The sequence below is a fragment of the Phascolarctos cinereus genome, unplaced genomic scaffold (assembly GCF_003287225.1).
Source record: "Phascolarctos cinereus isolate Bilbo 61053 unplaced genomic scaffold, phaCin_HiC Scaffold_1;HRSCAF=81, whole genome shotgun sequence".
Taxonomy (NCBI): Eukaryota; Metazoa; Chordata; class Mammalia; order Diprotodontia; family Phascolarctidae; genus Phascolarctos; species Phascolarctos cinereus.
The window spans coordinates 177,331,731-177,356,209 of record NW_027555514.1 but is presented as its reverse complement, the minus strand read 5'-3'; positions in this window follow the sequence as shown (position 1 = coordinate 177,356,209).

Here is a 24,479-nt window from a genome sequence, read left to right as displayed (position 1 = left end):
TGGTGGGAGGCAGAGAGAAGAGTGGGGAAACAATCATTTTGAAACCATGCTGTTCATTTTCTTAATAGAGTATTTGAGAGCTGTTACTCATCAACACCCATAAAGCTAACTAATACCTAGAATCCTCTATCTAAAAATGGTTTAATTTAATGATAGTGATAAATTGGCATAATTTGCCCTCTTCATATACACATGTGCATATACATACATAACTACTTACGGGACTTAACATCTGTGGTGTGGAAGTACTTCTCAAAATAATGCAAATGAGGAAACACCATTAATACCCATCACTTAAAGTTATACAGCTCTTTGCTTGGGAAAAATGATGTCATGATGCCAAGTGTGAAAAAAGCAAGGTAAATTATTATAGTTCAGCTAAGTTATTACAGAAGTGGTAAATGTATTTACCTCACTGAGAAATAAACAGAATTAGGTGTTTCTATGAGAAAATCTAAGTAGTAGAATTTAAGGTATTTTTGTATGAAATAAAGCATGAATAGTTTAAAAACTCATTATATTGGAGAATATATATATATGTATATATATATGTACATACATACACACACATATACATACACTCACATATGGCCTTTACATCAAAAAGAGGCAGATGAAAACATTCTATGAAAAATTAACTCTTTTGGAATAAGGTTTTTGTATATTAATGAATTTCAGGTCATATTTGTTCTTTGTTAAGTAGGATTAATGTTTACCAGGATAAAACAATCGATTGGCAAACATTCATGTATTACCTACTATGTGCTAGGAATTCTGCTTGGCACTGTGGATGCAAAAAACAAAAACAAAATAGTCCCTGGTCTCAGGGAGCTTACATTCTATCAAGGGAAACAACTGTACACATAAATAAATACAAAACATACTGCATACAAAGTAAATACAAGGTAATTTAGGCATGAGGGAGGAAATGGCAATTGTGGAGTGTGGTGTTAAGAAATGTCTAATATATGAGGTACCATATGAGTTGCCTTTGAAAGAGTCAATGGATTCCAAGAGGCAGAGTTAAGGAGAGGGTGCATGTCCAGCATAACAGCCAACCAGAGCAAAGGCATGGAGAAGGAAGGTGCAATGTGGTTTGTGAGGACATGAAAGCTAGTTTGGTAAGATTGGCAAGTGCATGAAGGAAAATAATGTATAACACACATGGAAATGTAGGTTGGAATAAGTTTGGGAAAAACTTTAAATGCCAAATAAAGGAGTTTGTACTTTATCATAGAGGCAAGACTGAGTGTTGAATGATTCTCGAGCAAGTGAGTGAAATGGCTGCCTGTGTTTTTGGAATATTACTTGGCAGCTGTGTGGAACATGAATTGGAGAGGGAAAAGATGTGAGGCAGGATCATCAATTAGGAGATTATTGTCATAGTCTAGAAATTTCATGCATAGACTTCTTAATTGGACCCTGATTTCATGACTCATGCTACTTTTATTAATGAGTCAAACTCTTCCCAGGGAGTTCTTAACTTCAAGACCTGTTATTTGTGCTGCCAGCCAATCCTCTTGAGACTAGCTTATTAATTTAGCATTTGCCAGTACTTACTATGCTAAGTCCTCTGGCTACTTCTGACCTAATCAAAGACAAGACATTGGTTAGTCTAACTTTTTTCTCTCAGACCATCTGCTTCTTTTTTTCCCACAAAGCAGGACCTGAAAGCAAGACAAAAAACCCACAGTGAAATTATTAAAAAAAAAAAACCCTAATGATGAGGTTCTTTCCCATTGAGAGGAAACTTTCTGTTTTCACAGAATCTTAGAGTTGGAAAGGACCTGTACAACCCATTCCTGAACAATCACCTTGACAAGTAGTCATTCAACCTCATCTAGTAAACCCCTGATGAGGGGGAGCCTCCTGATGTAGCCCACTCTACTTTTGGACAGCTCTAATGGTTAGAGAGGTTTTTATCTTATTGATAGCATGCCTGAATATCCTTTTTTGAAATCCAAGTCAGAAAGATCTTAGAATAATTCTGGGAATATGGCAGAGCAAATGGTATATTAGGGACAATTTTCCTTACTGCACCAAAAATGTAAGTTTAGTGTCCCCACACGCAAGAAAATTAAGCAATGAATAGGAATAGCAAGGAATAGGAAAAGTGAGAGTTGGCCATAGAAGAAGTCTTACAGAAAACACAACTAATTGCCAACTCACCAATGTAGGTCACCTGGTGAAAATTATGGCAAAATTTGATTACTTGGAGAAGTTCATCAATATTGAACATCAATTTCATGATGGCATGCTTGCCCAAGTTCTGGATAATGGATGATGCTCTCATGCTTTTCTAGTTACCTGTGGAGTGAAACAATCCTTGCTCCCATAGTTTTCAGTAATGGTGTCAGGCTCCTTCAGTGAGGATGAAAATGATAGCAATGTTAGCTGCAACAGTGATGACAATTCAGTTTCCTGGCATGGTATATCTTAGGAAGATTCTTAAGCTCATCTGGCAAGATAAGGGACCAGACACAGAGGTCTTTTCTTCAGCTTAACTGCCAAGCATTGAAATTCTACTGCAGGCAGCACAACTCTAAAGGGCTGGCCACATTGTTCAAATGCCAAATGTATGTTTGCCCAGAACACTATTTTATAGAGAACTGACACATGGCAAGCACTCATATGGAGGTTAGAAGCAGTGATACAAGGACACTCTCAAGGTCTCTCTGAAGAACTTTGGAATTGATTGCATGACATAGGAAACACTGGCAAAAGACTGCCCATCATGATGTGCACACATCAAAGAAGGCTCTGTACTCTATGAGCCAAGCAGAACTACAGTAGCTCAAAAGAAACACGAGATGCACATTCAGAGACATCTCCACTCCAAATGTTTGTGTGGGCTTGACCTGTGGTAGAGCTTCCCAAGCTTGTATTGGTCTGATCATCCACGGTATGACACATTGTCCCTTGACTCCAACATAGTGATGTCATTTTGGTCCTCTTCAAGAATGAACGACAACAACCACCATATATACATATACACAAGTATATGTATGTATATGTGGACATACACATACATACACACATATAAAGTAGGCTACCAAGGCATGTGAAATGTGATGCTACTTTCATAATAATCTGTAAGGAGGATGAACATATATAGAAGGAAAGATCATCCAAAGCCAAATAAACATGACTTCAATAAATTCATTGTATTCACATATTTACTATTAATAAATTTAATCCTGGCAGATCTACGATGATATTCACATATAACCTCTTGCTCGCTAAAAGTCATAGAATAGGATTAGAGTATTAAAAACGGAACATATTTTCTAATTCTATTTCCCAAGATCATGAAGTATAAGACTAATAAGCAAAGTATATTTTGTCCTAAACACTTCCAGTAAACATATCTAGAAGTGGAAAACAGTTTTCAGGCTTTCATTCCTTAATATATCTATATATATCTGTATATATCTATATCTATCTATCTATCTATCTATCTATCTATCTATCTATCTATATACACACACACATAACTTCTGACATCTCTAGGTGCTACAGAGAGGGAAAATATCTTTGTGGTATCAGAATCATCAGCACAAGCAAACAAAAGCACCTAGTAGAATATACATACTATTTAAATGTAGTTATTGTATTTTCTTTGTCTAATATTTGATTTAAAAAGTACCAAAACATCTCATAGTCATTAAAAGTTTGATTTATTTTACTGTTGCCCAAGATTATAGTATATTAAAAAATTACGTTATTAAGATAGTTGAAATTTAAAGTTCTAATGGAAGTGGAAAGTGGGAGCCTTGGAATTTAAACTAACTAACTAACTAACTAACTAACTAACTAACTAACTAACTATATGTGTATGTGTGTGTGTGTAACAGCAGAAGAAAGCATTTTGGCCATCTATAGAAATACTCTATTTTGCTTGATTTCTTATGAGGTTTTTATTGATTACTTATTTTCAAATAGTTCTGATTAAAGCGCTGGAATTAAAGCTGTTATAAAAGCATATTTTCAAATACTTTATATTGGCCTATGTCCTTAGTAAATTTTTTTTTAACTTTCCACTTAGAGCTATGACTAAAAATCCAAATGTGTTTGCTATATATCTCTTCACATAAAGACACTTTATAGTAATCCCATTAAATAAAACAGAAAATAATTAATCTGCTTTCTTATTTGAAATTTAAAAGATATAGATATATGCATATGTATATAAATCACATCTTAAACCTTTAATAGACTTTATCTCTGGGGTGAAAATGGCTTAAAAATAAAATGAGGTAATTTCATTTTGACCTATTGAATATTTTAAATTTTTAAACAAAAGTAGTTAATAGTTACATTTTCTCTGTTGCACCAGCATCTGCCTAATTGACTTGCAAATGGAGAATTTCTATGTGTAAGAATTAATGTAAACTATACTTAGTTGAACTTGGAATCAGGAAGACCTAGGTTTAGATCCTTAATTGACACTAGGTATATGACTATGAGCAAGTCAGCTAACTGTTCAGATCCTCACTTCCTTCATCTGTAAAATGGGGCTAATATCTATGGCAGTTACCACACATGGTTGTCATATGAAATGAAATATATATGCGCATATATATTATGTAATATACATGCCTATATACACACACACATATAATTAGGCAACATTTGAAGCACTACATAAATGCTAAATATTTTTATGTGGTTTATGCTAGTAATATAACATTAAACTTAAATGTTTACCTCTGTTCCTTCCTTTTCCTCTTTCTCTCTCCACCTTCCCTCCCTCCCTTATTTCCTTTTCTTCCTTCCCTTCCCATTTTTCCCCACTCTAGTATTTAAATAGGATGACGTATTCTTAATATGGTGGAGTGAGCTTTGGGCAGGACTTGCTGAAACTTTGACTAAGACAAAAATGTTTTACATAGATCTGTAATGAGGAAGTACCCCCAAGAGTCATAGAAACATAAAAATTTAACTGTCTGTATCTTGCTCAGATCACCCCCTGAAGAATGTATCTTGCTTTTTAAAAGAGCCACCATGTTCCTTGACAATCCTTCATTCAGGAAATGACTAGCTGCCCTTTAATTCCATTAAACTCAACTGAAAAACTTCTTCACACCTTGTAAAGGGGTACACACTTGAAGATACTTCTTTGCATTTAGTTAAGATCTTAGCATCCTATTGTCTCTGTTATCTGCCTCTTACAACCTGTAATTTCAACTGAGTTGGGAGAAAATCAGTTGATCAATAGGTCTCCTGATCAACACCTCTGATACACAAGTGTACACTGGTTTTCCAAGGAGAGGAGAAGAGACAGAAGAATGCCTCTAAATGTTCCTCTTCATCAGAAGCAATAAAATATTCATTGCCCCAAAATAGAAATGGGGCTTCAATGAGAAAAATAGGATCATGGAGGGTAAATCCATTTCAAAATATTCATTGCCCAAAATAGAAATGGGGCTTCAATGAAAAAAAAAAAAGGATCTGATGTGGAGGGGAGAAAGGTAAATCTATTTCAGGAGTTCAGAAAATAAAAGAACATCACAGAGAGGAAGAAGGGAAAGAAAATGACAGTTTCATACTTGAAGTTAAAAACACAACAAATTTGAAGGTAGGGGACAAAGTTGAATGTTCCAAGGAGGAAGAAGTCACTTCTTCTCCAAGGAAAGATCAATTAGATCCACAGAAATTATGAGTAGGAAATTATTCAGTAAGGGCCTAAGGAAAAAGAGACACTGGTGGCTGTTTGTGACTCTCTGCCCTAGGGGGGTGGTAAGGTGTTATTTGATAATTAAATAACAATAGAGAAGTCTGTCATTTTTTCCCAAGACATATATCTAAAAAATAAGAGGGATCCTCCAAAGATTTGTTTAAAAGGATTGATTTAGGAAATTCATGTGGGCATAGATGCTAACAGAAGAAGGAACCTAGAAAATATTGTCAAAGATTACAAAGTCTCGCTAAGACGCCAAAGATCATGGATCCACAGGTTATGTTTTCATCATTTCTGCCCATTGAAGGCAAGGGATGCAAAAGATTGAAGGTAGTATATGAAAATGGGTTTGGTTTTCTGGACTATAGGAAAACAGGCCCCTGTTCTGGAATAGTGTATCTAATAAAGGCAAGTAAGGATGCATTTACCTAGTGACTAACAAATCTAGTCAAAAGGGTTTTAAAATTAAAAAGATAGGAAAGGGAGAAAACTGTCTATCTAATAAGCTAGATATTATATGTGACAGCTACAATGAAGGAAGAATAGCATTTAAAACACCCAGAAGTTCAGAAGAGACAAAATCCAAGAAAGAAATCTGTCCCGGCCTGTGGGACACCACGAGGGCCTGAAGGGAGAAAAAAGGGGATGGGGACAAGAGACGAAGAATGGAGACAAGACAGGCTTTCTGATCAAGTCTCGTTTATTGAGGGCAATACTAGCAGTAATTATACTCCAAGAAAAGGAAGTAAGGGCTTTCCAAAGGTCAAGGAAGGGATGATAAGGTTATCAGAACATATTATTTCCAAAGAAGGATGGGGGAATCTACCTTTACAATCGTACCGTTTTATTGTTAGCACAGGTGGCTGATTCCTGGCCCCCTACAGGTCACCCTTTTCTATTCTTTTAGGAGGAGGAAAAGTATCTCCTTGGACCTGTGCCTGTCTTAGGTTGTCCTCGCAGGAATACAATCTTACCCGTCATAGGGAGGAGACAGTCACACCTGTCATCCCTGGCTTAGGTTGATTGTTCCCCGAGGGATCTTACCCGTCATTGGCTAGCCAGGTCTGCCAGGAGGAGAAATTTGTGAATACAAATCAGAGAACAAATCAGGATCGCCGGTTTCGAGGCGATGGTAGTGAACCTGAATGGGTTTAGCCAAGATGTCATCTATCTGTGTTTTTATAAATGCGATCACTTTCCGTGTTATCCATGGTCCGAATTATAAGGAGCAAGAAACCAAATATTGGTCCTAGTAAGGGGAGAATGTAGGGCAGGAAACCATTCATACCACTCCAGAGGGGATTTTCTAAGAGCTCACGGCCTCTTTTGACCAAATCCTCCAGCAATTTTTTTATCTTATCTCGAACCAATCCAGACTTATTAGCATAAAAGCAACATTTCTCTTGTAAGGCAAGGCAAATGCCTCCCTGCTCCCTGTTCGGCAGTCAGGAGGTCTAGCCCCCGCCGGTTTTGTAGGACCACTTCCTGGGACCTTTGTTCTTTAAATCTCTTTCTCTGTGGAAATTTAACCTTTACCTGACTCTCACAATTCCCTCCTCTTCTCAATAAGAATTATGTTTCTACACTTTTTGTTCCTGTTGTCTTTCCTCAAAGCATTCTAGCATTAGTTCGCATTCTTCATCAGATCATTAACTCTCTCAATCATCATCCTACCTCCACCTGATCCTGTTACCTGAATTCTCATAGCTGGTCCTATTGGGATACTTTTAGTTAGTGCTGTTTCTATTAATTTTTGCACTAGTCCTCTGATACAAGGGTTGATGCAGCACCTTACTACAGTTAAAACTCCCGCAGCTATGGTTAGAGAGGTGATGATGGATGCCAGACCAGGATTCTAACCATCACTTTAATCAGTTATCTATCCCAGAATTCTCTGCCAACTCCTCAGCTGAAGTGGTTAAACCTTGCAATGCCTTAGTGATGGTTCTACCTGGGACTGTGCCGCTGGGCAACATTTCATCAAGGGATTTTGGGGACTTAAAACAATATGAGAGAAGGAAGGAAAGAGTTGACCGACGCATTGACAAATTAAAAAGGGGGCAGTCCCCTTATTAAGTACAGATACAGAGACCCAAAAGTAATGATAAATTGTCCATTTAAAGCTTCAGAAGTCTCTTCTCATACCGCTGTCTGACACTCTCAACATCATCCGGTGAAGTCTTCTTGTCTAAGTGCTGTTCAAACAGTGTCCAGCAGACTCCTCCTGCAGAGATCCTTCTTCTTGTATCCACTCTCCTACAAGATTGATCTCAGCACAATTTTAAATTACCTTGCCAATAACCAGGGCAAATAATGAAAATTAACTCAACCCCTATGTCTTCACCATTACAAGATCAAAATTGGAACTTTGTCCAGTTGTCATGTTCCAAGACATTCAAATTAAAACAAAATTAGAACCTAGCCTTACATTCTGCATTACTTCTAGTTTTATACCTTGCATTAGTTCATTATTCATTCCTATTCATATTCCTCATCAGGAGGATGATATTCCACTAAGGAATTAATAACACACTCCAATACAAAGTAGTTAATTTAAAACCAGTACATATCAAATAACAAAACAATCCCAACTTCTAGTCATGTACAAATAAATAATCCTTAATTAAAGTAGATGCTTCTTTCAAGGCATTTACAAGATAAGCCATAAGCTATTCCTCTTTTAACATTAATTGTAACAAACTGAGATAACTTTAACATTAACTAAGTATTAACTAAATAACAGAATAATATCCTTGTTCCACAATCTCCTGGCCTAATTATCCCCTAATGATGGGGTAAGGGTCCAAGTCGACCCCTGCCTCTTACCCCAGAAAGAATGTGGCTCTTATTTGTCTAAGGGCCCCAGCTCCCCATCTTCCTTTGAAAGCCCTGGCCCCACTTTTTGATCTTATTCAGATGCCTTTCTAACCTCCTCCCTCCAGTTCCCTTCATTATCTGTTCCTATTGTCTATTCAATCTCTCAGACATTCCAATCAGAATTTTCTCCTAGACCCTTTTCCCAGCCCTTCCTCTGGTCACTCAAAGTTACTTTAGTGAATGTAAGATCCACCCTGATCCCTATATAAAATGCAGACTTTCTCATGACTGCTCCTCCTTATGGGGGTCATCTGGCCCATATGGTTTATCTCCAACAAACTTCTCCCCTGGCTGAAAGACCTGGGCTGAAGTTCTTCAGGAGGTACCGTTGTGCTGTGACCTTAGAGTCCCAGCACCCCAAACCTCCAGACTCATCATAACCATTATGAGAAATTAAAGGATCCTGACTTATACAGGAATACTTAATTCTGAAATTCTAGGCCAAATAACTCAATCTTTTTCATCTTACTATAATAACCTCAGATGCTCCCGCATCAATCTATTGCTTAATAGATTCAATATTTATGCTTACAAACTTATGAATATAGGAATTTGCCGTGAAAGAACATAACTAAAGTAAGGGAACAATTGCTTCCCTAGATTCATGTCAACTCTAGGCAGAAGTTATATAATGACCAACTGCATTGAGCCAGGTTTAAAGTCTGCCAGGTGTCAGTGGGGAAATTGAGTCAGGAGAATCCTACCTCAGCCTTGCAGAAAAGTCGTTCTCCCGACCTTCCCATGAGAACACCTTCTTGCAGCTCATAGGTGCAGCTCACAAACCTCTTTGCAGGTTGCTGACGTCATGGGTCAGTAGCTCAATCAGTTTGTTGTTAACCATACCTGGATTTAGACTCAAAATAATATTTCATTAACAGATTCCAAGGTCTTAGATAGCAAATTCCCCTCATCAGAGTTTCAGGTGTGACTATAGTGTCACATTAATTAGGGAACATCTCCAAAGTGAGTAGCTTGCATAACTTCCTACACATGTTGTGGTTCCTAATAACATCCTAAGTAAAATCAAATTTCCATTAAGATCATAAGTTGCTACTCCAAATAGATTTGCCTTTCTGTTTCTCAAGCTTATCTATCCCTAACCATCCTTAATCTGAAAGAATGAGACACTTTCAGGACTCGAATCTTATACATATAAGTTTAAATAGTAATTTTAGCTCTTTCTAGGCCATGGAATGAATTCAGATCAAAACAGTAAGATCTTTCTACTACTTCATGCTTATATGCTTTAGTATTAATCACTAGCCTTAGATCTCTGACACTGCTCCCATTGAGACTGTTTCTCTAAAAGCACCCAGTTAAGTCCAATCCAAGGACACAACAAACCCAGAAATGAAACTCTTAAGTTCATAAGAGATTTGAACATAATTTTCATCAACAATAAATTATTACTGCAACAAATTAGCTTGCAAATAGAAATTTAGTGGGCCCTCTAAAAGAATATCAAAGACTTCATCAAAACATCTTCTTCATAAAAGTATCTCCTTTTCTTAAAAACAGCTTACAATTTCCTAATTACCATTGTCAACCTGAACATTGGTTAAAGAGACCACAAGCTAGTGATAAGTGATATTCCACCCAGACTCAGGATGTCTGGGTTACTCAGTTTCATGGTCTCCAAATGTTTAACCTAAGCATGAGAAAGGAAATTTAAATAAGATAGGCAAATGTCAGATCCAGGACATCTGGGTGTCCTTTACCACCATCAAGGTAGTGTCTGGGTTAAAGGCGCCTCAGTGGTCATAAACATAAGAATGCTCTTGATCAGCATTCTTAGCTCACTCAGGAAGAAAAGATCAGTTCAGGTTATTTTGGCCCTTATTGGGGCTCGATCTTAAATAATTATCACCATAAAATTCCTAGTTACCTAATTTCTTTAGTCCAAAGGTGTCTGCAATGGGCCACTTAATCAGTAAGAGTTCCACCTCACAAAACTCCTGCACAGGATTGATAAGAATTACGAGATTTTACAAAATCTTTCTTTGCATAATTACATAGTTTCTTTACACACACACAAAAATACTTCTACCAGTAATTCACTTAAACAGTAACTCCAAATAGCTTAGTTAACAATTTTAAACTTCATAAGTGAGAGCCAAATAATCCCAGCTAAAACTTTCCTTTAAACAGAGAAAACTTTTAAGTTCTCATTTCTCAAATTATAGTACTTAAAAAGGAAATGTTACAGAACAGGGTCATATAGAATACCCCAACAGCCTTTACCCATTCCTTTTTTTTTTCTCTGAAGGCACAATTCTTAATTTAACATTCTAAGTTATAAAATGAATTGCTTTTCCAACAACATAACTAATACAATTGCTTACCAGATTACATCACATAAGAAAATTCAGAAATATGTAAGCAGTATATTAAAAACTTGGACCAGACCCAATTAATTATTATAAAAACCTTTTCTCTCTTTCTGAACCCCTTCACCAGGTTCAACAGTCTCCTGGGGCCACTCCCATCCCACTAGACTGGCTTTTCTTTATTATCTATGGGGTCTGATAGCCTCGGGCCACAACCAGATTCAACTTCAATGGCCCATCCCCCAACAAACCCAATAATTATCCTAAAGAAGGACTGGTTTGAAAAACATATATGTACATATATATTTTCCTATTTTTCTAATTTCTAAGTCAGGCCCTGATATGAGAGAATACCTCATTAATTCCAAATACATATCAATAAGCTTTTCCACAATAAAATATGTTTGTACCACAGGGCATACATTATAAAATTATTTCCACAATTGTAATAAACTTTGAAACGACCCATCATCAGTTTAGATGGATGTTCTTCTAAGTCACTTTGTACAGAAAATCATTCATCTCATCATTGATATGTTGAGACTATAACTTTAAACCACCATATATTTTTATAATAGTCAAGATTTTAAATGAAAATTTACTATCATAGTCTTAAAACCCAATATACCTCACTAGGTATTTAACAGTTTCAAATTATCTCAATTTCATCACTAAAGATAAAGAGACATCTCCACTCTTTATCACTGAAGACCCATTCTAGGCCAAGAGTTACTTTAACACCATTTCTACCTCACAATGGTCCCTCAAATTTTACAGTCTAAGAGTTTTAGAAATACCATTTTAGAAATACAGTAATAACCTAAACAATAAACTTCAGATAACATCAATTGAATTTCTAGATTATCACATATAAAAATTATCACTCTTATTACTCTTAGTACTTTTAACAATTACAATAAATAATAAATAGTGCCACTTCCAACATATGCCATTGTATTAAGCACTGTACAATCATCATTCATTTTCTTTTCCATAATAACCACTAGGTTTTTCCTTCATAGAACAGTAAACTTAAATCCAATCAGATCCTAATTTATGATGGCTATACATGATAAACATTTAAAAACATTTTTGTTTTAAATCCAATACTCTTGGCCCTTTAAAAGGAAATATTCTCCACATGTTTGTATATTCCCTTAAAGAGACACGTGTAAATAATTCCTACTTTAAACAATTATCTTCCTTTTTTCTTTCCTACTTCAATGTTAACTAGGCCTAATCAATTTTCTCCCCTTAGGCAGAAAGCTTCTAGAGTTCCAATAAGTAATTGAACAGCCCAGTTTATGCAACAATCTCCAATCACAATGATCTGCAAAATTTCACTTCAATTCTACCCAAAGCAGAGTCAAACTTCCTCACATTTTTAAAACACCTTGAAGGCAGCCAGAATCAATATCCAAGGGTGGCTTACCTCAAAACAAATACCCACTCATCAAGGCTGGGACAGCTTTGGACTCAGAAGGGACATAAGAATTGCAAACCCAGAGAAAAACACTCTCCCAGCCTTTCCCCAAATAGCTTTTATAATGTTAAAAACCCTTATTTTTGTAATGTTAAACACATTACCCCTACACCAGACACATTGGTGGGAGGGATAAAGACAGCCATTCAAACTCTTAGCCTTGGGATCCCATTAAACCTGAATTCTAATCCTGGGCCCTTTTTCTTCTCTTGGCCCTAGCCATCTTGGGCTGCAAGCTCCTTATCAGTTAAAGGCTGCTTGCTGGCCTTCCACTAACTTCTGAGAGATTCTCTCCTTTTTTATTCTAATCTCAATCTCCCCCAGAAAGCCTGAGGCAGGAGGTCTTTCCCACTGTTCCTTTTCCAATCTCAGACCTCAAAAGTTACCCCAAAATTTTTCTGGTAGACACAAAACATCCATAGACAGACAGACACACAGGGTGCGCGCAATCCTATTTCTAACCTTGACCGGTCTTTTGACCTAGGGTCCCCTTTGAATAGGTTCTGAGGTTTCTCTCTCTCTCTCTCTCTCTCTCTCTCTCTCTCTCTCTCTCTCTCTCTCTCTCTCTCTCTCTCTCTCTCTCTCTCTCTCTCTCTCTCTCTCTCTCTCTCTCTCTCTCTCTCTCTCTCTCTCTCTCTCTCTCTCTCTCTTTCTCTCTCTCTCTCTCTCTTTTTTTCCTCCTTTTCTTTTCCTCTTAGGAAAAGGGGGCAAGGAGCGGTAAGGCGGAGGGGCACCAGACAAAGGAGGGGCAGAGCTCGGGGCAGAAGACACAGGAAAAAGGGAAAGATCATTGCTATAACGTGCGGTCTCTTCCTCAAGCGTGGCAGTACCAGTGGGGTCGAGGGGGCTGTCACCTATGGAGAGATTAGCAAGGCAGGGGTAGAGAGATTCTCACGGTGCAGAAGGCTGGGGGTTAAGGGGAGAACGCAAAGAGGGATCTTCTTTTAAGGGCATATCCATAGAAACTGAGTCATCATTTTTTCCTTTAGGTTCAAGTTTCGTTTGAGACTCTATATTTACGGCTCCATGGTTACTGGGGTCTATGGGAGGGCTTAGGACCCTCTCACTATTTTCTCTTTTAAAGATAACACTTCCCTCCTTAATAATTTTTGAAACATCTCTCTCCTGATGATAGATACTCAGTAAATCATTAATACAATTCCAATAATTGAAGGCAGTAACGGGGACCTTTTCTGGGCCAAATGTCTCATAATAGTCATTAAGACAATCTCCAACCCTTTTCCATCGTTTCTCATCAATTGTTCCTTCCTGTGGGAACCAGGGACAAACGTCCTTGAGGAAACAAAAGAACTGAATCAAATCTTTCTTTTTAACCCTTACTCCTCGCGCCTTTAAAGAGTCTTTAAGACCCGTCACAAACTTCTCATGAATACTAATGTCTTGTCCCATTGTACAGACGCCTCACTTACCTCAGGTCTCAATTCCTCGGGGCGGGCACTCCCGCGGCGACCACCGTCACTATTGTCTAGGCTGCAGCTTAATTCTCAGAGGTACATCTGACAAAAGGCCATTCCCAAAATCCACAAACCTTCGAGCCCCACGTTGGGCGCCATCTGTCCCGGCCTGCGGGACACCACGAGGGCCTGAAGGGAGAAAAAAGGGGATGGGGACAAGAGACGCGAAGAATGGAGACAAGACAGGCTTTCTGATCAAGTCTCGTTTATTGAGGGCAATACTAGCAGTAATTATACTCCAAGAAAAGAAAGTAAGGGCTTTCCAAAGGTCAAGGAAGGGATGATAAGGTTATCAGAACATACTGTTTCCAAAGAAGGATGGGGGAATCTACCTTTACAATCGTACCGTTTTATTGTTAGCACAGGTGGCTGGTTCCTGGCCCCCTACAGAAATCAGCAGGAAAACCCGTGGATTCAGATATCTACATACAAATGCTGAAAGTTTAGGCTGCAAGCAAGAGGAAGTAGAGTTCTAACTCAAGGATACAGGTGTGATGTCACAATCATCACTGAGGCTTGGCAGGATAGCATCTTGAAAGGGACCAGGATTATATAAATGAGGAGTGGAGTACCATTGCATGGTCTTTAAAAACATACTTGAGAGGAAATTCAGGAACTAGAGTAGGGTAGCATGGTGGAGACATTGAGGTAAAGTTTAATGGAAGGGCAAATAAAAATTGTTTTGTCTTTGGAATGTACTATAGACTACCTGGACAGAAAGTAAAAATAACAAAGGAGTTTGGGAAATATAAGCCTGCAATACAAGGATAACACGGAAGTGATGGGAGATTAACTCTATACATCTGTTAGAACTCTCAGCCAAACACAGCATCTAATCACATCTTGATTTGCCTTAAAGAAAATTGTATCCTTCAAAAGATGGAGGAACTAACAAAAAGGAATTATTCTCTGAATCTAAGAATAACAAAAAACAGGCAGCTGGAATGGGAATGATAGGGGCCTTAGAGGGATGTTCACTCCTCCAATTTATGATAAGCAAGCTGGGTCTGATATGCACCTTAAATTTGGGGAAAATAGCTTCTCATGGGAGAAACATTTCAATAAGGAGAAAAATAGAAATAGTCTGAAGTGGATAGGGTACTCACCAATTTAGATTTTTAAAAGATGTCTGCAGAAGATGGAAGCAGGGATAGGTAATAGAATAGATAACAAACACAAGAATATGGCATGATCCAGTGCAAAAAAATTGTCAGGAGGACCCAAGCTCAGAATGAATGAGCTGAATGAAATTAGCAAGGAAAGCTAAGTACAGCCAAAAGGATGTTTTTATTTGTTTTAGTTTTAAAACTATACTGAGGGAAAGAATGACTAAAGAAAGGATAAGGCCACTGTTGGTTTTAAAGGGATGATGATAACTGAAAACATAAAGAGGTAAACTACACGCTTTTTATTGCTTGTTTTCTCTGCCAAAGAACATTTGATCTGTACTGGAAATGATAGAACAAATATAGTTATCAGAGAATTAATAACCAAGATAAATAAGCACCCACCTGCCCTTCATTAATCTAAATCACAGCCTAGATGAATTCAACTGTTGAATACTGAAAGAATTGATGGATGTGATTACTGAGTCATTGCTACTGATATTTGAAAGATTAAATACAAAGAGAAAATTAGTCTGGAGAAAAAAAAACATTGTCCCAATTAAAAAAAACAAACAAACCTGAAAAGAGTAGAGTCTGAAAGCTATAGAATAGTAAGTTTGATTTTTACTCATAGGAAAAATTCTAGAATAGGTAATTAAAGAGATAGTAAATCTTTAGAAAAGGAAATTGTGATAAAAAATGAATCCTGATATCAATACACCATATAAACTTTTTTTCATTTTTTGATTGGATTAAGTCAACTAATAGACAAAGGTAATAATGACGTAGATACAGTTTATATAGATTTAATCAGCATTTATTCATATAATTCACATAAAAAGATGGAGATATATGAAATAAACATCAGTGCAATTGAAATAATGTATGAATAAGGAGACATTTATTTAAATACTCTCTTCAAAACACTGAGCTAAGCATTGAGTATACAAGTACAAGAAGCAAGATAGCTTCTGTCCTAAAGAAGCTTACATTTTAATAGTTCTAAAACAACAAATATATGGGATTGATGCCCAATGGGGTTTTAGTCAGTGAAGTCACAATGACAGTGAGTTGATTTATAGGACAGTCAAATGACATATTCTTTCCAAAAGCAGCAATATTATTGATTTCATTAGGGCAGATAGCAATATGACCCAAGTGGCAGGCTAGACATATGAGTGAAATGTGTAGCATGGTCTGGACACTGTCTAGATGTACTAGGCTACGTAATTTCACACTTATTTAATCCATAAACAAGAAGGCTCCATTCCCTAGCATGGAGATCCTAAAATCTGGATTAACTTCCTCAGAGACTGGAACATAGGTTCTGTAGGTTAAGCCCCAAAGGAGCTGATTCAAATGGGGAGAACCAGTACAGCCATAGCATGCAAGATGGCAAGATGTCTCAGATGGATGACTGAATGACTAAATGGGATAGATTCAGAATGTTTGAATTGTTGTAGGCAGAGGATCCAGGTTTAAGAGAATGATAATAGTTTTCTCTTCTCTCTTCATCAGGCTTTATCTGTGGTATCATGGGCAGTTCTGAGCACTGCTGTTTTCAAAGGACATTGATTCTAAGGTAAAGCATCTGGAGGAGGGCAGACAGGATGCTTAAGGGTTTAAATCTAAATAGTATGATGATCATTTGAAGGAACCAGAAATATTTAGCCAATACAAATGAAAGTTAGTACTTGAGCTGAGCTTGGAAGGAAGGAAGGAAGACTGTCTTTTGCCAGGAGGCCAGTGTCACTGGATTGAAGAGTATGTGTCAGGGAGTAAAGTGTAAGAAGACTGGAAAGGCTGGAAGGGCTATGTTATGAAGCACCCCACTATGTGCCAGACAATATGGTAACCACTGGGGATATAAAGAAAGACAAAACATAACCCTGCTCTCAAGGAGCTCACAGTGAGGTCTCTTTGACTCTCAAATTCTGTTATTCTTTTTTTATTGTTGTATCTCCAGTACCTAGTCCAGTTCATTACTTGTAGACAACTAATTGTTAAGTTAAATTGAATTGAATTGACTTTGTGCATATTTAGCTATAGTATCAATTTATTGTCCTCATTTGGCTATGGTAATACTGGCAAAATAGAAAATGTAGAAGAGACATCATTGAAGTGAAAGGTACATATAGTCATAGAAAACACAGATAAACTATTTGCCACTTTCGAAGTGTACTATGGGCTTTGGGATATATTATTTTCAACGATATCATGTAACTGGAATGCTAGATATTTAGTTTTAAATATTATGGAACAAAAAACTCTAATGTTTACAGCTCTGGAAACTTCTTGGGATAAAATCAGTTCAAGAGACAAAAAACCCACCTTATTTCTATAAGAACTATGCATTAACTCCCAGATTAGAGAGAGGATTTTCAAATAGAAGAAAGGGAATATTAAATATGTATTGTGAACATTAACTTCCTCTCTTAAGTCTACTGCCTACAAATCTGGACACAACACTTTTATTTTTGTTCTTTTTGCTTTCACTGGCCACTTACCTTAGCATCTAGATGTGTGTGTGTGTGTGTGTGTGTGTGTGTGTGTGTGTGTCTGGCATATATACATAATTGTTGGTCTTAAATGATAAGACACACACATTATATAACTATCAATACTATAGACAGGATTTTATGGAGTATTTCCTGATTTATTTATACAAAACTCAAAAATAAAGGTCTTTTTCATCCTGCCTCAATAAGTGTAATGATTTTCTTGGCTTCCAGCCCCTACATCCCTCCAGCCCTGCAGCTGGGTCTACTTAGCCTTAAACTTAAGGGCCAATCCTTGCAGTAGCTCTGGGTCAGATTCACAGAATCAAATCAACCTGCAGTCTGGTTTCATTCTGAGAGTGTATTGAAGTTCCTGTAAATAATATAAATAAGCTTCTGCCTTTTTTTTGTCCCTATGACAAGCCCCAGACATATGCCTCATCTGAAAATATGTCCCTAACTTTTCAGATTATGCCCTACTCTTTCCCAGTCGGTCTAGATCTCTAATTTCTCCATAAACTCCTTAGTCTGGTCAATCCCACAATTGATTTGGCTCCAGACATGACAATGAGGTTTAATAAAATGTTTTTCATAAGTAGTGGTGTGCTGGAACCAGCTCTAATGGCTTTGAGAGCCTATTGTTAAATTTTCAGTGTGATTGTTTACACCTCAGATTTTGGCAATCACTACAAATCAGGGATAGATTTATTGTTTTGACTGTTGCCTTATGAAATTGTTAATAATGCTGATTAAACTTTAAAGTATGTGCATACATTTTTTTTCTTTCTTTCTGGTGAACATATTGTTAACTATTTACCAGTACACTCCTATTTTGCTCTACAAACATCGTTAGAGCAGTAGAAGGATTGGGGTATGAAATCATCACCAGATTGGAGGTTTAGTGACTGGAGGCTAATAATAATAATAATAATAATAATAATAATAATAATAATAATAATAATAATAAATGGCACTTGCATAGTAATTTAAGGTTTGCAAAGTGTTTTACGTTCATTACTCATTTGAAACTCACAACGCTTAGGTCATAATCCCTTCCCTCAGGAAGCTTCCAACATATTACAGGTGATATGGCATATACAAACAATTGTAATAAAAATTAGAAAGTGATCATTGAATAGAAGATATTCTAGATGGTCATCTAAGAAAGACTTGGGGGTATTAAAAAAATAATAATGTCTCATCATTATGTAGTGCTTTCCTCATAAATTGGATAGTACAATTTTATTATTTCATTTTAAAGATGAGGAAACTGAGGCTATTGTTGTTTGGTGACTGGTCTGCAGTTGCAAAGTGAGTGTCAGATGTAAAACAAGATTTTATGGTGCCAGTTCTGGTGTTATTTGCCCAACACCATATGTATGAAGAAGGAGAACTATTAGCTGAGCCTAAAAAGAAGGGAAGGATTTCAAGAGGTGGAGATTGGGGGATATAGGTGGGTTAGAGAGAGAAGGGGAGCTCTTTGAAGAACAAATCATTAAAGACATGGTTAGGAAACATCTTTAAAAAAGTGAGAATAAAGGGTAAGCATAGCTTCATCAAGAACAGGTGATAGATGGCTGATGAATGTTTACTTTTTTTTTATAGAGTAACTAAATAAGTAGAGGAGAACAATGATGTTTCCCTAAATTTTAGCGACACTTTAAACAAAATATTTCACAATATTCTTTTATATCCCTTGCAAGCAAGAACTATTTCATTTTTGTATTTGTATCCAATCACAGCGATTTATATTCCAATCACAGTGTCTGGTACATAGTAGATACTTAAAAAGTTGTTGATATGCTCCAGCCAAACTCTATTTCTTGATATTTTGGAATCATCTCCTGCTTGTGCACAGGTTGTCCCCTACTCCTGTAATAACTCTGTCTTCACACGCACCTCTTAGAATATCTAATTTCCTTCCAAGCTCAGTTCAAGTACTAACTCCACATGAGGCCTTTCCTGATCCCCTAGCTACTTGTGCCTCCCCCCAAAAAATTACCTTGTGTTTATTTTGACTATACACATGTATGCATGTTGTCTCTCCCACAGAATGTAAATTACTTAAGGAAGGGATTGATATGTTTTTGTCTTTGTATCCCTAGCGCATAGCATGGTGCCTGGCATATATTAGGCACTTCTTCTTGGTGATTGATCAATGGGCAAGAATCAAAAGTCAAGAAAGCATTGCCTATAATTTCTAAAATCCATCTCTCTCTCTCTCTCTCTCTCTCTCTCTCTCTCTCTCTCTCTCTCTCTCTATCTCTTTCTCTCTCTCTTTCTCCCCCTGCCCCTCTGTCTCCCTTTCCCTCTCCCCTCCCATCTTTTTCTCCTCTCTCCCCCTCCCTCATTTCCTCTCTCTCATCTCTTTCTTTCCCTTCCTGTCTCCCCCCATCTCTTTTTCTCAACAGGGACATTTGTTCTTCAATCATGTAGTACTCATACTATTTCCAAGATTTTTCAAAATCACTGCCACAGACTCCAAGATCCTTCCAAACATATTTGTTAGTTCTTTCAGGTTCAATAATTAATCTGGGCCAAGTGATTTGAACTTATCAGGGACAGCTAAGTGTCTTCTTACCATACCATAACTTATCTTGGGCATTATCTGCCATTTTTTTTTGTCTGTCATTTTATCTGTATTAAGTATTTTCTTTGGCAGAAAAAAAAACATGTGAAAAAAGAGTTGAGCAGCTTTGCTGGTGTGGTCTATCACTGTAGACTCATACATCCCAAGAAGCCTTCTTATCTGCTTTGGTCCTCCTCTTTTCCCTAATATCTTTAAAATTATCAATATCTTTCTTTTTCACTTCTTCATCTCCAAATATTTCTCTCCCACTTACCTATCTGGCAAAGCTTTCATGTATAACAAAGTTGAGAAAAAGAGAAAAAAGTTAATCCAAACCAACCAACATATCACCCATCTGACGGTATACTTAACATCCCACAGGCATAGTTTCCCAGCCCTGTAAAGAGGGGAGCCAAATTTAGTTACTACATTGATAACAGTGTTCAGTTTTTGTTTTCACTGACATTATTGTAATCAATGTCCATGCTGTTTCTTGGTTCTTCTTAATTCATTATTTATTGGCTTATATAGCTTTTCTTATGCTTCTCTAAATTCTTAATTCAGCATTTTTTATTGTACAGTAATATTTTATAGCATTCTTGTGATACAATTTCTTTAGGCATTTAATAATTGATGGATTTAATTTTTTTGCTAACATAAAATATGCTGCTATAAATATTTTGGTGTATATTGAACTTTTCTTATTATCTTTGGCCTTTTGGGGATATGTGATTAAGAGGGGGAATTCTGGGTTGAGTAGTATGGGTATTTTGGTCACTTTGAGCATAATTTCAAATTAATTTCCAGAATGGTTGGACTGATATCCCCCTAACATTAATTGTTTCCATCTTTAGTTATCTATCTTGACCAATTTTCTGGATGTGAAGTGAAACCTCAGAGCTCTTTTGATTTGCATAATCATTAGTAATGGACCAGTCTCCTATGATTGTTAAGGATTTTTAATTCTTCTTTCAAAAACTGTTTGTATGTCTTCCTTGATCATTTTTCCATTTCTTCAACACAATTTTCAAAAATTCTTTTGCTTTCCTTCCTAACTAAATATGATTCTGAGTTTTAGTACTACTAATCAGCATTTTTACTCTAACTTGTCATATTTTTGTACTCCTTCATTATCTGTTCTTTCATCTTTTGTAACTGTCATTTTGAAATCTAAGCAATTGGCTAATTTCCTCTGCATCTATATTAGTCTTCTCAGATGATTCCCATCATCCTTATCACTGGAAGTATTCCTTAAGGTGGACTGAAAATTTAATTTTGGAGAACACTCTATCTTTCTTGGGCTGACTTCTCCCATAGAATTTTAGATTATGGGTATATGATTTTACTTATTCTTGCTCTGAAATACTTTTAAACATGTTCTCCCCCAATCTAGGATTCATGTCAGATTACTCCTGGATTCCCCCTCTTTCTTTATTACAAATTTTACAATGCTGTAGTCATTCCTCACTAAAGTTACCATCTGATATAATATTAAAACCCTGCTGTTAAAATCAGACCCAGAAGAGAAAATTTTCTTCTTGCTTCTTGCTCATTCCAAAAGATAGTAAAGAAAGAGAGAACACTAACAAATGACAAGATAATTGAATCTCTCCTCCACCTTCTATATCATCCTTCTAAGCCAGGTTTGTGATCTATTTCCTTCATTCCTCAACTATTACTTCTTTCTGTGCAGGTGGTCTACAATATAATCTGATGACAATATTGCTTCTGTATCTGTCTTCATTGATCTTCACCCAAATTGCTTTCCAACATACTCCTTGTCAATATTTTCTATATTTTCTCACTTAAGTCTCTCCAAAACTACCCAATTTTCTTTTACTTGTCCTGTTTCTTTTCAGCATACTAGATTTATTGCATCTAGAGATTTATTTCAGTCTTAGGTTTCATCCCATTGAATCCCAGTGGTACCTGTGAATTCAAATTTACCACTTTATGTTAAAAATTCGAGTTCATTTTGCTTGTTGCCTATATTTTGTGCTTTTGTTACAGATAATTAAGGTAATAGAATTTAATATTGATTACTTCCTCAAGTGTTGTCTCCTGGGAACTTTGGGGTATTGAACTACCATTCTTGAATCTATATTGTAGCTAATCTCTATAGTATCTAGTGTTTTTATACGTATGCATATATATAAACATATGTATATGTACATGGTTAAAAATGATACTTGTGAAATCTATTTCAAATCTAAAAAAAGGAGCAATATGGTTTTACTATAATTAGGTAATATATGTGCAAAATTTTATTTGAAAAGTCTTAGGATATAATAATTTTATCTATTAAAATAACTTCTTAGAGTCTGAAAAGTTATTAAGAAAATTTGGGAACCAGAATTACATAACAGAACTCAGAGGCAGTATAGTTCAACACTTACCCCCGAAGGCTTGCCTCTACTCTGAAAACACTATCCAGTCTATGCTTTGAAATTTTTTTTTGTGGAGAATCCTGTGATATTTTCTTCCTGATCCAAAACATTTGCATGTTACAGTTAAGAATAAGAAAAGATACTAAAAGGGATAATGTTTCATTGTATAAATGGCACATATAAAAAGACCACAAAATGGCCAAATTTTAGTGACCTTTTCATCTTAATGGAATATCCGTGAGAAATGTGATCATTTATTACATACCACCAAAGAGAAGCCTTCAATATACAAAATTGTATTGAATATTTTAATATAGACATTTTTTCTCTACAAAAATTGAATTACCTTAGCAATTAATTACTTTAAAAATAAATTATTAGTGGACATAAAGGCATTCTTCTCAGATACAATTGATTTACAATTGAAAAAATAAAAGCTGAAGAAATACCATTTTAAATCTGTTTCATTAAAACAAAAGCACACACACTTAAAGCTTATTAAATGGCACTACTCCAAATACCCACTGGGGAGGGAGAAGCATCAGAGTGTGGGAGTTGGAGAATCTGAGTTCAAATCCAAGGTTTGCCATTTAACGTGTGACTGTAGGCACTTTTTGACCTTAATGGGACTCATTTTTTTTTTAATCTGCCAAATGAGAGATTTGAATTTGATGATATCTAAGGTCCCTTCTAACTCTAAATTTATATGCTCAGGAATTTTTAGAAAAATAAGCGGGAAAAAAATCTTTTTTTTAGACCAAAATACCCATACTACTCAACCCAGAATTCCCCCTCTTAATCACATATCCCCAAAAGGCCAAAGATAATAAGAAAAGTTCAATATACACCAAAATATTTATAGCAGCATATTTTATGTTAGCAAAAAAATTAAATCCATCAATTATTAAATGCCTAAAGAAATTGTATCACAAGAATGCTATAAAATATTACTGTACCATAAAAAATGCTGAATTAAGAATTTAGAGAAGCATAAGAAAAGCTATATAAGCCAATAAATAATGAATTAAGAAGAACCAAGAAACAGCATGGACATTGATTACAATAATGTCAGTGAAAACAAAAACTGAACACTGTTATCAATGTAGTAACTAAATTTGTAGTAAAAGAAAATTGGGTAGTTTTGGAGAGACTTAAGTGAGAAAATATAGAAAATATTGACAAGGAGTATGTTGGAAAGCAAAAAATCATACTCAAAGATTCAAGCTCAAATTGTCTTCATCCCCAATGGGTATTTGCCATTAAGTTAGTAAGTATAGAAGAAAAACCAACCAAAACAATGACCAGCATTATGAAATTTCAAATCCCTTTATGAAAATCACTAAAGAATAAAGGATAAGTGAAAATATATAAATCACTTAAGAAAGTTATTTTTAAAGAAATAAAATCCTGACTCCCCAAGAAAATGACATATATGAAAGGAGGGACCTATTTTTGCAACTACTATTTTTTTCTCTTCTTCCAATATTGAAACAAGGTAAAGAGGATAATGGGAGTCTCACAGCATGGGAGGGAGAAAGCAGTGATGCTTTTTACAATCTACTCATTATATCTTTCCACATCTCTCCAGGGAACATGTTTCTTGGTGGAATGGAAAGAATCAGGTGTGAGTATGTTAGATTGCAAAGTGAATCAACAAACACTCATTGAGCACCTACTATATGCAAGGCATAAATGGTTGTATTAAATGAATGGGTTTTAAAAATCATATTCAGTTTTTCTTATTTCAATCTATTTGACCATTGTAAATGGATTACTCATTTTATTTTCTTTGTGGACACTTAATGATTCTCATACAGTAGACTAACACTATGTTTTTCTTTCCAATACTGTTGAGAGGAGGCTTGAGTCTAATGGAAATTATTTTCATCATAATTTTAAAATTTGTTGAAAACATTTATCTTTCCTAGAGAAATGTTGATTTGGGACCTAATATATCTGTGAGTGTTCTTGAAATACTAACAGTCAAGACTTCATTCTCATCTGAAACCCACAGGTCTTCTGTTTGTGGAGAATTTTATGAAATTATAAGGATTTCCAAGTATTAAGAATGAATGCT